The following is a 16026-nucleotide window of genomic DNA, read 5'->3' on the forward strand; positions in this document are numbered from 1 at the left end:
ACTCTTCTCCACCCACTCCATCCTGCCTGTACTCTCTTCACCTCTCTTCCACGCTCAACATTACTCTGAACTGTTGATCCCAAGTATTTAAACTCATCCACCTTCACCACCTCTACTCCCTGCATCCTCACCATTCCTCTATCCTCCCTCTCATTCACACACACACATGCTCTGTCTTAGTCCTGCTGACCTTCATTCCTCTTCTCTCTAGAGCATATCTCCACCTCTCCAGGGTCTCCTCCACCTGTTCCCTACTCTCACTACAGATCACAATGTCATCTGCAAACATCATAGTCTATGGGGACTCCTGTCTGATCTCATCTATCAACCTGTCCATCACCATTGCAAATAAGAAAGGGCTCAGAGCTAATCCTTGATGTAATCCCACCTCCACCTTAAACGCATCCATCACTCCTACCGCAGACCTCACCGCTGTCACACTACCCTCGTACATATCCTGTACCACTCTTACATACTTTTCTGACACTCCCGACTTCTTCACACAATATCACAACTCCTCTCTAGGCACCCTGTCATATGCTTTCTCTAAGTCCACAAAGACACAATGCAACTCCTTCTGACCTTCTCTGTACTTCTCCATCAACACTCTCACAGCAAACATCACATCTGTAGTGCTCTTTCCCGGCATGAAACCATACTGCTGATCACTAATCATCACCTCCCTTCTTAACCTAGCTTCCACTACTCTTTCCCATAACTTCATGTTGTGACTGATCAATTTAATCCCTCTGTAGTTACTACAGTTCTGCACATCACCCTTATTCTTAAAAATCGGTACCAAAATATAATAGAACCAACAGTAAACTATAAAACCACAAGAGTATATACATCTACAACCTGACAAAATAAAATGAAAAATGTAAAATAAAGGAGGCTGGATGGAGGGAAGGCTACTGCAACAGTGATCTTTCAGAAATTCTAGTGTTATGGTAAGGTTACTTAAACCACTGTATTATGTTCAACAGAGATCACAGTTTTGCAGTAGCCTTAGCTATTTTGGTAGATTACCATAGCTTAGAAACTAAGTAGTAAAGAGGCCAATACATTAAGACTCAATGAGCCCCTAGAAAATGGTCCTAGCAAAGCATTTTCTAGAGCTGGAGAAGGAATCCACTTTGTAGTGCTTTGTAAAAGTATGTATAGAGGGGAGCACATTCGTTTGCTGAAGGTAGTTTCCATGAACACATTGAAGTAAGTTCTTTGAAACTACATTCAGTGAAAGAGGAGTTTGCCTTTTCTATACTGTTGTGTCCCAGGAGGTAGTATATACTGTATTAAATTTAGGGTATTTTTTTATTTTTAATTTTGACAAAATTGCCTTTGGTGATTTGACATGAATCCATATAGAGGACTAAGTTGCTGCCTCTAAAATACTTCTAGTGTCAACACCTTTCCAGAAAGGAATACTGTCACTCAGAAGCAATAACAGGAAGAACCATCCAGAGGAAAAAGCAGATGATGGCAGGAAAAAGACAAATTAGACAACATGTCTGAGAAGCAATCATGCAGGGATATGCTGGAACCATAACACATTACTAGTATCAAAGCATTCTGCTGCCATAGGACAGTATTTAAGATGAAAAAGGGAATCTGGCCAAACAAATCAGCATCACGAATAATTGCATATCAATCTATCAAGCATAATTCATAGAAAACTAAAAAGAAAAAGAAAAATGGAAAATAAATCTGACAAAATAATGTCAGGTGAAGACTGATCAATGTACTAGGTAGGCAACCACTGCTATATTGCCTTCCATATCCTTAGAACAAGAGAAAGTTGTGTTTTGGCACCTCACTCAGACAAAAACTCATACCTCCATAGCAAATTATTTCCTTTCATGACTGATTGTATTAGTCACATCTTTCAATCAGCTACGAATTAATTGTGATCGCTCTCCACCCTTGGGTCTTAACCTTGAGCAGCCAAAACCTCAGAATCAACAGAACTGTATTTGGTTGTAGTAGACTTTCAACAATCCTTATCCCAGAAGCAAGAGCAGCTACTGAGAACAGTATTTTACAAACCCATCTAGAATCTCCCCTTAACAGCCAGTGATTTCATTGAAATACACAAGATCTTCAAAACCTCTCTAATAGTGTCTGCAGATTTATAACCTGATTTTTTATCCTGACTCCCAAACGTGAAGATCATTGTTTCTATCTCTGTGGAGGCAAGTGACTTCCCATAACAGAACATTCTAATCTTCTCCTTCTAGCTCGGGTTTTTAAATTCCTAAAATTTAAATTATACCCATAGTGTAAAATTAGTCCCTTGCTCTCTAAGATCTAATTCCAGTGGAGCACTGGTGCTAGAAAATTCATCCAGTGCTCTCTCAGATTTACTGTCCATGCCTTTTCTGTCTTTCCCTAACACAAGAATATTGGATATCCACCTATGATATCTGTAACCTAAAAAAAAAAAAAAAAACAAGCTTATTTATTTTGCAATGATGCAGTTGCTTTACCAAAAGGCTATATTTTTCATATGCTATATGTAGTATGGATCCCTGCCAAAAGCAAGAGACCTGATAATGCAAGTCCTGACCACCAAAAAGTAAACCAAAATTCATTTAGAAGAATGTTGAATTCCTAAACTCATTCTTAAATTTTTCAAGTGATTTTGCCTTCTATAACCCCAGGATATCTGCTACTCTTTCATTCATTCATTCATTCATTCTTTCTTTTCATAAATGTTCTGTGTTGTTGGGTGAGGCTTATTTATTTATCAATTTAGATTTGTTAATCAGGGTAGAGTGCATTTCCACTGAGGACCTATTTCAGGTTCATCCCAGGGTAAAAACTCAATATGCTGACAGAGTTGCAATTTAGAAAACATTTTTTCACAATAAAATGCAAGCAAGAAGGTTTACAATCACAACACAATGAACAGGAAATATATAACTAAACATTTTTGTTACATAAGCAACATTAGATGAATTAAAAAAAGACAGACAGAATGGGATGGCAGGAGAAATATCACAGAAAGTCATATTATGATACCAGCTATGTTACAATGCCTTTTTGTCATAATATTTTGCTTACTATTCAGTAATATGTTTAGCTGTTCTGTTACCACTCTAATATTCATTGTATTAAATGTTTTTCTGCTTCTCTTGAGTTTCTGCAATTTCTTGGGGGAAACGATATTTACTAGATTCATCAGGTCCCATTTCATTGAGATCCACTACTTTAAACCCAATACAGCAAATGGAGCTCAAATTTTCATCTATGAAGCTTGTGCAACTTCAGAATTAGAAATATTACATAAGGGAGTGCAGGGGATTCACTCGTGCATCGGGGTGCATGGCTTACCCTCAAATAAAACACATCTATAGTTTCAAACATCTTTTGCTGGCCCTTACTTGCAGTATCAGGTCTGATGAAACAGGAACCATTTACTCGTTTCGTATCTGGGCATATCTGAGCAGGACTTGATTAAGTTATCCCTGAACTTGCCACAGCTGGCTATGTTAAATTATACTCAGAGGCCACCTCTTTGATGAGTCTCATAAAGCATTTGATTCATTGAATAGGGATTTTCTGCAGAAGGGAAGTATATAGAATTAAAGCCATACTTTAAAATGTGTACTCTCTCCATCTTTTTTCATATTAGTCACTGAAATACTGGCAGCATGCCTTTGACAATGGAGGTAAACAAGCATTTAGACTGGAGAGAGGCAAGTTTCCACTATTACTTTATTTGTGGATAGTTGCATGGATTGACTTTCTGATCACAGACAACACTTTTTATGCACTTTTGAAGCTGCTAAAAACTCTTTTCTTTATTCATGTTCAAAAATAACTTTTTTCCTGTCCCTGACTTTTTCTCCAAACTGCACCCTTCCACCACAATTGTCTAACACTTTACATCTTTCCACACCTGACCTACATATATCAAAATGTTTTCCTACCAACTTCTTATCCTATCCCCTTTTCTATTACTATTAAACCATAAGAAGATCAAACTTATTCTGTCCACACTTAAACTAAGCTCTAGTGACAAACCTTTCTACACCATTATTTCTTCTGACCAAACCAAAATTGAACTTGTAACTCATACCAAGGTCCTCAATGTCATCATAGATGATGCCATGGAGATTGACTGCCACATAAAGCAAATTATCAGAAAAAACACACTAAAACTTAGACCCTATATCGACCAAAACTGTATCTGCATGATGAGGCCAGGTAAACTATTGCCTCTGTTCTACTGTTACCCACCCTCTATATGCTTTTCCTATATTTGTCAACCTGCAAGGTACCCAAATAATCATGCTAGAAAACTGCTACAACAAAATAACTAAATTCACAAGTGATATGCCTTACAGATTCCCATCAATGCATGGTATAAAACCATTAAATTGGTTATAATTGCCTCATTATCTAATATTCACACAACCAAAAACTATTCACTGTCTAATTTTCCAACTTAATAATGCCAGACACTAAAAATATGAGGCAGCCATACTCCCCATATTGGACTCTTGGATCTAATGAGAAATTCTTACTGCACCCAATCAAATAAAACAATAGCACAGGTGACTCACTGTATTCCTCTCACATCTCTAACGTTTGGAATCCTGCCCTCCTCTCATTCAGACAAACTAACAGCATAAAATCCTTCAAGCTACCATTCAAACAACATTTAAAGATCTCACAGCTTTGCTTATGTACCACACCTAGCTAATCTATCCTTATCCACTCTATCCCTACCACCGTAACATGTACAAGCATGCAAAATCTGAAGGTAATGCTACTCAATGCTAGAAGTCTAAACCTCAAAATGCACTCTCTCGAGGCACTCCTAAAAATGGAGAACATCGATATCTGTGCAGTAACTGAGACCTGGTTCAAGGCTCCAGAGAGCACCCCTGCAATACCAGGCTACAACTCTTACCACACTTTTCAGCCACCAAAGCAGGACCAAAACACTAAAGGTGGAGGAGTGTCAATATTCACCAAGGATATTCACACCACCAGGCTAGTTGCCCAACACAATGCATCTGAAATTCTCCAGTTGCAACTAACACTAGGTAAGACTGCAATCCAAATTGTAGCTTGCTACAGATCCCCCACCATACCCCAAGATTCTCACTACACCTTTCTAAACATACTGGAAAATATTAAGATAGAACCAAACACCCTAATATTGGGTGATTTTAACTACCCTGCCATTAACTGGGAAAACTACTCATGCACCAACACCTTTGCCCAACAGTTCTTGGACTTCATAAATTCCAATGCCCTGGATCAACTAATCCATAGTCCCAACAGGGGCTCCAATATCCTAGACCTGGTCATTACCAACATGGAAAATCGATGCTCCACACCTATGGTCACCCCCTCTTTAGTCAGGTCTGACCATAAGCTAATCACCCTTAACATCCACATCCCACCCCCACCCCCCAGTAAGGAAACCTCCATAAAAAACTTCTCCAAAGCCAACTTCATGTTACTCAAGTCAGAAGTGACAAACTTCATGACACCCATGCAGATGGAAGCTGAAAGTTCAACTGCTGAATCCTACACTAAGGCACTGTACAAGCACATCCACTCATGCATAAATCGTGCCATCCCAAATAGAACCAAGATGCTCTCATCCAAAAAAGAAGCCAATCTGGTGGTCCCCTGCCATAAACAAACTTTACAACAAAAGGAAGAAACTGTTGCAGAAAAGAGGAAAATCCCAGGATGCAAAAATCTTCCTTACCAGCCTCAGTAAGAAACTGAGATCCCTCATAAAATCCTCCAAAGCTAGTTACGAAAATAAAATTGCCAAAGATTCTAAAGACAACCACAAGGCATTCTATAACTACGTCAAGAATCTAAATGGCAATTCCCAGATCTGCTCTGAGCTAAAACAGAATGGCAATAAATATACTGATCCCAAGGATATTGCCAATATCCTGGCAGATCTATTCAGTGCCAACTTCACCCCCCTCTCACCCCCTAAATGGCCCATCTCAATACCGGAAGATTGCCAAATTCTGGTAATAATGGCCACACATGTAAAAAACGCACTCTCCAAAGCTAAGAATACAGCATCCATGGGACCAGATGACATCCCAGGCTGTGTACTACATGAACTACAATATGAACTGGCACCTCACCTAAGTGTCATGTTTAATCTTAGCCTCACCTCAGGTTTCGTGCTCACTGAGTGGCACAAAGCTACAGTTATCCCACTCCACAAGGGGGGAATCCACCTTGGATCCCGGAAACTACCGTCCCATCAGTCTGACAAGCCTTATCTGCAAGGCCATGGAGCGTATTATCATGGAACTTATAAACAAAGACACTGGCAACCTTCAAACACTGGACCCCACCCAGTTTGGGTTCGTGAAGGGCCGATCTTGTCTCCTGAACCTGATTGACTTCTTCGAATCAGTCTCTAGAGCCATGGACAAGGGTAAGGTGGTCCACACAGCCTATTTAGACCTTGCCAAGGCCTTTGACACCATTCCCCACTCTGGAATCATAGATAAACTTACTAAGCTGGGCATTAATCCCTATGTCACCCAATGGGTTGCTAACTGGCTTACTGATAGAACCCACACTGTAAAAGTAGCTGATTCCAAATCCAGCTCCCGACAAGTGACAAGTGGAGTACCTCAGGGTTCAGTCTTGGGACCGCTCTTGTTTGGCATCTACTTCTCTGAAGTACAGGCCAACACTAAGGGACTCTGGATAACAAAGTTTGCAGATGACTGCAAACTGGGAGCCATTATTGAATCCCCAAATGATGTGGATACTCTACAAAAGGGCCTTACAGAAACAGATGCTTGGTGCCAGAGCCATGGGCTCAAGCTCAATGCCAAGAAATGTATAGTTATCCCCTTTGGGTAAAAACATGTATCTGTGAATTACCATATAGGTGGCAGTACACTAAACACCGAAAGTGTGATAAGAAACTTAGGGACACAGGTGGACAGTGGTATCACCTTCGATAACCACATCACCACAACAGTCAGGAAATCCTTCTATGTGGCACACCTCATCACTATGGGCTTTTCATCCAGAAGAAAGGAGGTCATTGTCCCACTGTACTCATCCCTCATTAGACCCATTATAGAATACAACACCCCGTTTGGTATGTACCTCTCAAGACATCTGCAACAACTGGAAAGGCCGCAGAAATACCTCACTAAAAGAATCACAGGCCTAAAGCAGATACCCTATGCTGACCACCTTAAAAAACTCCAGGTATACTCTGTCGCATATCGTCTACTCAGAGGCGATCTTTGCTTAACATACAAGGCCATGTCAAATCCAGAGCTGTTGGACATGCTACACTTAAAGAAATCCCAATCCCTCAGAGCCACACGCTCCAGGGATCTAAACCTTGTCATCACAATAAACAAAACATGCTGGAGGGATAGGTTCCTGACCCAGAGACTCCCCAGACTCTGGAATAGATTGCCCATACATGTCAAGCAGAGTGCCTCTTTGGTCCTCTTCTAAAGGAACCTTGATGATTGGATGGGAGAAAGGAAATTCACCCCGGGGATCACATCAGTCGCCCTGCTAGACAGGGGTCCAGGGAAGTAAATAGTGTGGGAAGAAATAGCCAGGGAATTGTTATGGCTAGGCTTGTATAGGCCCTAGGGCTGATATCCTAGTACCAACCTATGAACCTATGAACCTATAAAATGACTACTTGGCCAGTAATTTGCTTTTTCCTGTATTGTTATGTCTTCTTGGTCACATATGCTGTACAATACTGTATTCAACCTTACATTCTTAGGAAAGTTCACTTTACCACTGTCTTACTATTATAAAATATTGTGGGTCTAAACTTTGCTTGTCTGAACACTCATTCTGATCTACCTTTGAATTATTTTCATATCACTGTATTATCTGTATCATGTTATACTGTCTTTGTATGTTGACTTTTCCTATGTATCTTGACTATGTTTTCTCACTATTGTACATTCAAACAATCATTGTTCTTTTTTCTTATTATTGTACACTCAGATGATTTATCACACTATGTATGTATTTATGTTACTTTCTCTCCCTCCATATTTTGTGAAACTTTTCTCCATAGGCCTTTAATGAAAAGGGGTTTTCCACCCAGTTGGACATTCCCAGTCAACAAAAGCAATAAATGAATAAAACTAATACCTTAGCTCACCCCCTTTTTGATTAAAGCAGTATACAGTACATACACCTTAAACAGAAGGAAAAAAAAAACCCTTAAATTAATCAGTTTCCAAACAGATCTTAAACCAAAAATGTACACTCAAATAATGTAAATATACGTAGCAACAATCTCATATTTAGCTCTTCATTCATACGCTTGTAGGTATGCTACAGATTTGCATTTACTTTATCAAACAAAATGCACCATCCTCATTTTATTTGCATCATCCTTTCACTTGTGAGGCCTTCCTCATGATTAATGGTGTACCCATACTGTTTGGCTCTGACCCTACTGCAGTTATATTAAATTTATTGTTTTAAATGGTAGCTATTCTGGCTTCATATGCATTTCTTGCATGCATACTATCTTCACATTACACTAAAAAATAACAGCCAAAGTAGTTTGTTTTCCTCACAGACAGATCACATTTAGGTTCTATATGCAGATTACCCATGAAACATCTTCCCATAGTTGTGAGCTGCAGTACTGTTTTGGAAATACATGTAAGGGAATATATTTGTTCGTGTAAGGTCATGCTGGTAAAATACAATGATTTACTATATAAAATATTAATGAGGGAACAACGTCTACTTAGTTCTTCCTTTTGTGTTTACAGTGTTTGCCAAGTTGTTGTTAGCAAATAGGAGCAGGTTTGTTATTACTTCTAACATCTTGTTTTGTTGTACTCCATTTCCAACTATTGTAATGCAAAGAATTATTACTGGTATTATCGCTATCGATTTTGGTTAACGGTCACATTTGCCAGCATGTTCAAGTTGAATCTAACAACATAACAAACATCTAAGATTTAAACTTATGGTTACTACACCCATGCACTATGCAGTGTTTATCTGAGGGTCTTTTCTGCCTGAAACTTTGCTTGTTACCATTTACGTAATGGGGATTTGATGACATTGTTAACTGATTTCCCTCCCTGTAACATCCATGATCTTACTTATGTAAAAAAAAATCAGATCATGCTTCTCTTTAACATCCTGCTTAAATATATAAAAACAAATCTTATCTGTAACTGTCATCTTCAAAATCATAGTTGTGCATGCTCTTTTAATAGTTTGATTGCATTTGCTGACTCTTCTGCTGTGTGTAAAGATAAAGAACACATCTTTCCCAATGCAGCCAATAACATTGCCTCATAATAGTGGGTCATCTTTCTAAATCAAACTCACTCAGGTTTGCCTTCTTTAGCCTGTTACAACTGCTGCCCGAAGCTTTTAACCCTCAGTAGAAATAATGTTGCAATTAAAGGTTGGAGCGCAAATCTTTGAATCAGCCTATTCTCTGTCAGGATGTTCAGACCTTAGTTAAATCTTATCCCCCTTTAAATCTATGTGGGAACAAATAGCTTGAACTCTCATTAAAATTTTAAGTCTCAGACTCTTTACTTTGAGTCCTTCAGCTTTTAAAATTAAACCATGTTTAGGGGGAAATATGTACTAACCCTGAAAGTGTTTTACCTCAGAGAATTCCCCCTTGCCTAGGATACAGCAATCTGAAAGACAGTGTGTATATATGTATATATATATATATATATATATATATATATATATATATATATATATATATTTAGGATTACTACAGAATACCGAAAGTCCACAGTCCCAAGACTCTGAATCCCAAGGACCAGAATCTTGAGATTGCGGAATCTCAAAACTTAAAAAAAAAAAAGTAAAACATACAATAAACTATTCTAACGTGTATGCAGGGGGGTAAGCCCCCCTGCACCCCCACACCCTCTGCAACTTAAATATGCCAACTCCGAGATCGCACTACAGTGGCAAAGTTCCCATTCCGCACTGTACGGCAATCCCCATTCACTACGTTCGACATTCTACGATCTCGAAATTCTGGTCCTCGGGATTCAGAATTTCAGGATTGTGGAATTTCGGTATTCCATAGTGATCCTATATATATATATATATATATATATGGTAGGGGATGGTTGCAGAGGGGACTGCCTTCCTTTCAAAAATGCTTTGAGTGTCTAACAGAAAGTTTTGAAGTTCGCTGTTTTTAAGTGCTAATTGTGCTTAATTTTTGTGAGACATACAGTATGTTGTCTTGAACTTTTCAGGAGTTGTCTAACAGCTAACATACCTGACTATTCTTACTGTAAAGGTTGCATTCATGTAAACCTATGTGAAAACTGAAGTACATATGGACAGTTTCCTTAAATTTAATACTGTTGCACTCTGGTATGCTATTATGTGTGCAATGATGAGAAGCCCCTCACAATAAAAGTTTAAAAGTGTACTACAGAGTTTTTACCTTTACCTGGAGGGGCAGCAACCAATTTACAGCCTGGTTCAAAAGCCACAGCAGGGAGAATAAACTAAACAAATTAAAATGTGTATGTATAAACAGTAGGAAGAGTAAAATATGGCAGAATGGGGAAATACAAGGAAGTATGTTTAAAACAAAGAGGCATGTGGGTACAGTCAGAAGATAAAATATTGAACAGCTCAAGAGTAACATAAAAGAGGTAGTTTTTCCACTGAAAGTCTGAAAACTGCATGGTTCTGGTTTCCAAAGAGGTTATGGAAACAGTAATTATGACAGTAATGACCATGAGGATCAGAAATAGTACAATTCCTATGTTGGTGCAGAGAACTATGCTTTTGGTTACCTATGATTACCACCTTATCCTGCAGGCAGCAGCTATCAAAAAGAAAAGGGGAATCCGAAGTCCACCTCCCCTTATTGCTAGGGAACAGGTCATCACTGCCCTTTCAAAGGCAAAAATACAGCCTCCATGGGACCCGATAACATCCCAGGCAGCATCCTACATGAACTCAGGCATGAACTTGCAGCACCATTAGGCACTCTATTCAACCAAAAACCTGAGTACCGACTTTGTCCCAGCCAAGTGGAGGACAGCCACTGTCATCCCTTTACACAAAGGTGGAGCGTCCACCGATCCAGGAAATAATAGACCCATCAGCCTAATTAGCCTGATCTGCAAGGCTATGGAATGGATTATCATGGAACTCATTAACAGTAACATTGGCAACCTCCAAACACTCAACCCCACACAGTTTGGCTTTGTCAATGAGAGGTCATGTCTGTTAAATCTGGTCAACTTCTTTGAGACAGTCACCAAAGCCATGGATGAGGGAAAGACAGGGTACACCGCCTACCATGACCTGGCCAAAGCCTTTGACTTGGGCATAACAGATAAACACTCTCAACTAGGCATCAATCCATATGTTACCAGATGGGTAGCAAACTGGCTCACTGATGGAGCCCACCTAATCAAAATAGGGGGAGCCACCTCAAGCAGTAGACCTATAATGAGTGGCGTACCCCAGGGATTGGTCTTGGGGCCTCTGTTATTAGGGATATACTTCTCTGAGGTGCAGGCCAAAACTAGTGGGCTATGGCTGAACAAGTTTGCAGATGACTGCAAGCTGAGTGCGGTCATCAAATCCCCAAGTGATGTGGACGTCCTCCAAGAGGGTCTCACCCAAACAAATGACTGGCACCAGAAACCTAGCCTCAACCTGAATGCCAAAAATTCATCATCATTCCCTTTGGGGAGAGTGATGTCCCCACATATTATCACATTAATAACAACATCCTAAGCACGCATTCAGTTGTGACGGATTTCGGCACCCAGGTTGATAGCGACCCGACTTTTGACCACCATGTTGCTTCCGTTGTATGGCTAGCCTTTTGCATGGCCCACCTCATAAGTAAGGGTATCTCATTCAAGGACAAGGAGGTCATAACATCCCTGTATTCTTCCCTTATAAGGCCAATTATTGAATACAATGCCCTCTTCGGGATGTACCTTGCAAAGTACATGCAGCAGCTGGAGAGACCACAGAGGTTCCTCACCAGGAGAATCCAGGGCCTCAAACAGATAGGCTAAAAGCCTTGTCCCTCTACTCAGTTTCATACAGACTCCTCCGAGGTGACCTCTGTCTGGCATACAAAGCAATCTCAGACCCTGCCTTGATGGGATTGCTACATATCCACAAGTCAAGCGCCACCCGAGTAACCTGCACACGTGACCACAACCTGGTCTGCGACATCAATAGGACTTGTTGGCAGGACAGATTTGTGTCCCAGAGACTCCCCCATCTGTGGAATAGACTCCCTCTCCACATCAAGCAGAGTACCTCATTATCCCTTTTTAAGCACTACCTGGATAACTGGAATGGGAACAGAAAATACATCCCTAGGATTCCACCTGTGTCCCTGCTGGGCAGGGGCATCGGGTGCTGACTTGTCAGAACATGGGCTAAATTCTTGGAAGAAGGAGCCGTTAGTTTTAACTCATAACTTTTTATTAACAGGAAGACTGAGTTAAATGTAATAGCAATAACATTTATTGAGGACAATTTTATATATTATAATATACAACTTTCTTGCTTGAAAGTGTTATATTTATTATTTTTATATTAATCTGTTAAATGGATTTTGTCTGAATTTAATGTTTATTAAAGCAATTTCATTCATTGTGTTTATAGTCCTAAATACATTAAATAAAAAATAATAAATAATAAGTTTATTGTAGACCATATATGGTTAGGAAGCACTGCCATTGGGATATCTGTGACATAACTGGGTGACCATGGCAACCACAGAAGAACTCTGGGAAACAGAATTCTAGAACTGTTGTTTTTATTTCTTGGAGTTAAATCATTTCTACAGAAATATTTGTAACACTATAGCTGCAAGCAAAAATGGGCAACTTTCAATCACTATTTGGGAAGACGGATGTGGAAAAAGAAGTCTGCATAAGGTAAAGGGAATTCAGCAACAGCTATAGATGTTCTAAAGACTGTATTGCAACAAAATGTATATTGCTTTCTTAAAATAGGATCAGTCTGTTAACAGTATGCTAATCTTGAAGAAAATCAGTCAGAGGGTGACTTGAACAATGTTAAAGCAAAAACAATAAGTTTGATGGTAAAAATGATAAACAAAACAAAACAAAAAAAAAAAGCAAAACACTTAGCTGCCTACAATATATTTGCACAGAACTTGCAGAATGTTTCCGCTACTAAAGAAAGCAAAAAATCATGGTAATCTGTAAATATAAGTGGCCATTTTCTAGCAGAGATATAATACAAATATTTGTTAGTCTTTGATAATTCATTAGCAGTTATTATTATTTCTATTTATTTGTTTGTTTGTTAACCGAATAGGTGAGCTGGCCCAAAGGCCTTTACTTCCTTGACTCAGAGATACATAACAGCTAATATTAGAGTCACGCAAATATGGTAGTTTATCTGTAAATTATACAAGTACAGAATACAGTAGTTTTGAATTATTCTTAGAAAAAATCTATGCAGTGATGTTTGGGCAAAGAAGGATTATGGTAATGACTTTATTTTCTTATACCATCAACCAGAATCTCTGAACCATTTGTTCTTAATTTCAACAAAATTATGTTCCTTTACATTTTCTTTAAAGGTCATAATGATTTTCTCCTTTCTGTTCTGTAGAAGTAAGTTTTTTTCAGTAGGCAGGAGCAATATTAAAGAATGCATTTTCTACAGTTGCAGATCTGACAAGGGTGTCTTTTAAGTGAATATTTTCTTTTTTTCAGTGAACTTACTTTCCATTGGTGCTTTTAACTGGATAGGTAGAGGTTTTGATTGTTACTTTAGAATTAGACATTGGTCTGCAGATAACTGAATATGGCTTCACCTTCCCTAGATGTGTCTTCCACTTGAAGGTTTTCATAAGGGTGCCACATCCCAAGTCAGGAAATAATGTCTATGATAAATATTTAACCTTACATCATTTTTTTTACCCTAATTTTTTATGACTTGAAGTGCTTGTTCATAAAATTTCTCTCTCACTCCATCATTGTCTCTGGTGGTTGTCACCACTTTTGTCTTTACTATCTCAAAGATTCAGGATCTTAGGTATAAGGAATGTGTCTTCATATTTTCAGGAAAGGCAGAGTTATTGCCCAAATGGGTCCCAAATTATTTCCTGTAATTTTGTTCCTATTCATTATTGCCCAGGAAGTACTCTTGACTCTGTCCTCTGATGATGACTTCTCTGTAGATGAAGCACTCCTTTTCCAATAGCTGTGAGAAGAACTTTCAGGTACTGTGTCCGTACCATGACTGCATCCAAACAGTCCAAGCTGCATTTTGTTCTTATGAACTAGATGGCACATGTGAAACATAATGCAAGCTTTTCTGACTCTCCCTGATATGAAGCCTTCCTTTCTAGATACCACAGTGGCCCATTCATCCCCCCTTCTTCCTAGACAGTTAGCACCCAACATCACCCAAACTGACATCTCTTCCTTCCAGAGGGGAACTGCTCACCATTGCTTCACTCTATTTGTCCAGCCTGGAGAGCAAGATGTGAGCTCCACATGGCCATATTTTGTGGGAGTCTTCATTTTAATCTTTATGCACTTACAGCTCTTCCTCCTTTGGCAAAGGATGTCCTGCTTTTCTGAGGTGAATGCAGGTAGATAAATCCACAAGCCTGACCTGGCTGATAACTATGAGAGGGACCCATTTAAAGGCATGATCATAGATAGTTAAGATAGCAGCATAAAATAGACATACTATTCAATGTCTCTTGAGGGTCTGCTTTTTATTTTCTAGATATTCAATAGTTTAATGCGGAGAGTAGTAAATCTCATCTAAAAGGAAAGCTTAAGTTTTTTTCAGGCTACCAGATTTAATATTTTTGCAATACTAGAAATGCAGTATGAAGAGAAAAATAAATGCTTCTTTTTCAGTTCATTATCACAAGCCATCATTTAGATACAGCACATTTAAATGATACATAAAAGTCAGAAGGCAGCTATGGGTGAACAAGTCAGAACTGTCAGAGACTATAAACAGAAAGTGAATACTGTGATATGATTGTGAACACAGCTTATTAATTTATATTGACTTCAATTTTTAATTAGAATCATTCTTGTACCATGCTTAATCTGTTTAGTATTTTATGTCTGTCTACTTCCAGGCATTGGTTCAACAGTTGTATTATACACTGTGCGGTATCACTGCTGTTCAATGTCATGTGGACATCAGAAATCATAAAGAAAGCACACACATTAAGTCACAAAGCAAATTGTTATGTAACCATTAAAAATGCAATGACACTATGCTGTACTGTCTCAAAACTTAAGGCAGCTTGAAGTACCCTAACAAATGTTCAGAGGGTAACTGTTTGAAATACCGGGACCCGCTAGAGTAGGTCCTGAAATGCAGAGACTGAATGGCTGAAAGCTTGGACTTACATATACTGTCTAAGATGTAGTTTCTCGGAATAATCTCTTTTCTCTGAGGTATGGTGATGTTGGAGTTGGTATATATAAGTTCAGGGGTGTGTGGGGGCTTGTCCCCACATGGGATGCTGGGGGGGCTTGCCCCCCAAAAATAAGGAGAATATCTATTTTTTGAGATTTGCTCTTATTTTGTGCTTTCAGTCTTTTTTTAGCACGTCAGCATGACATTTTGAGTGCCGACATTTCAATAGGGAACCTGTTCAGAGTTCTAAACACAAATGATGCCTTCACAGCATGGCATTACCTTACTCCAATCCATATATCTCCAGGCTTCATCTTACCATTCTGTGCTGATGTAGCTTTATCAGTTGCTAATCTGTGACTCCTGCTACTGTCATACTGTCAATAAAGAAGGCAAGCTCACCAAAGAGGAAGACACGTGCCTTTCTTTCTTTGTCCTCAGATGGACTCCTTAGGTGTCCTAGTATTCCTTCCTGAATTTGCTGCATTGTTTTATGGAGCAATGGTAAAAACACAGCTTAATAAATAGGTTTCCTATACCTAAATATTACCCTCTTGTCTTCTACCATCCTTCGTTTATATAACCTTTCCAGACTCCTCAGCATAACTA

The sequence above is a fragment of the Protopterus annectens genome, chromosome 6.part0 (genome assembly GCF_019279795.1).
Source record: "Protopterus annectens isolate FY-2018-M chromosome 6.part0, PAN1.0, whole genome shotgun sequence".
NCBI classification, from domain to species: Eukaryota; Metazoa; Chordata; order Ceratodontiformes; family Protopteridae; genus Protopterus; species Protopterus annectens.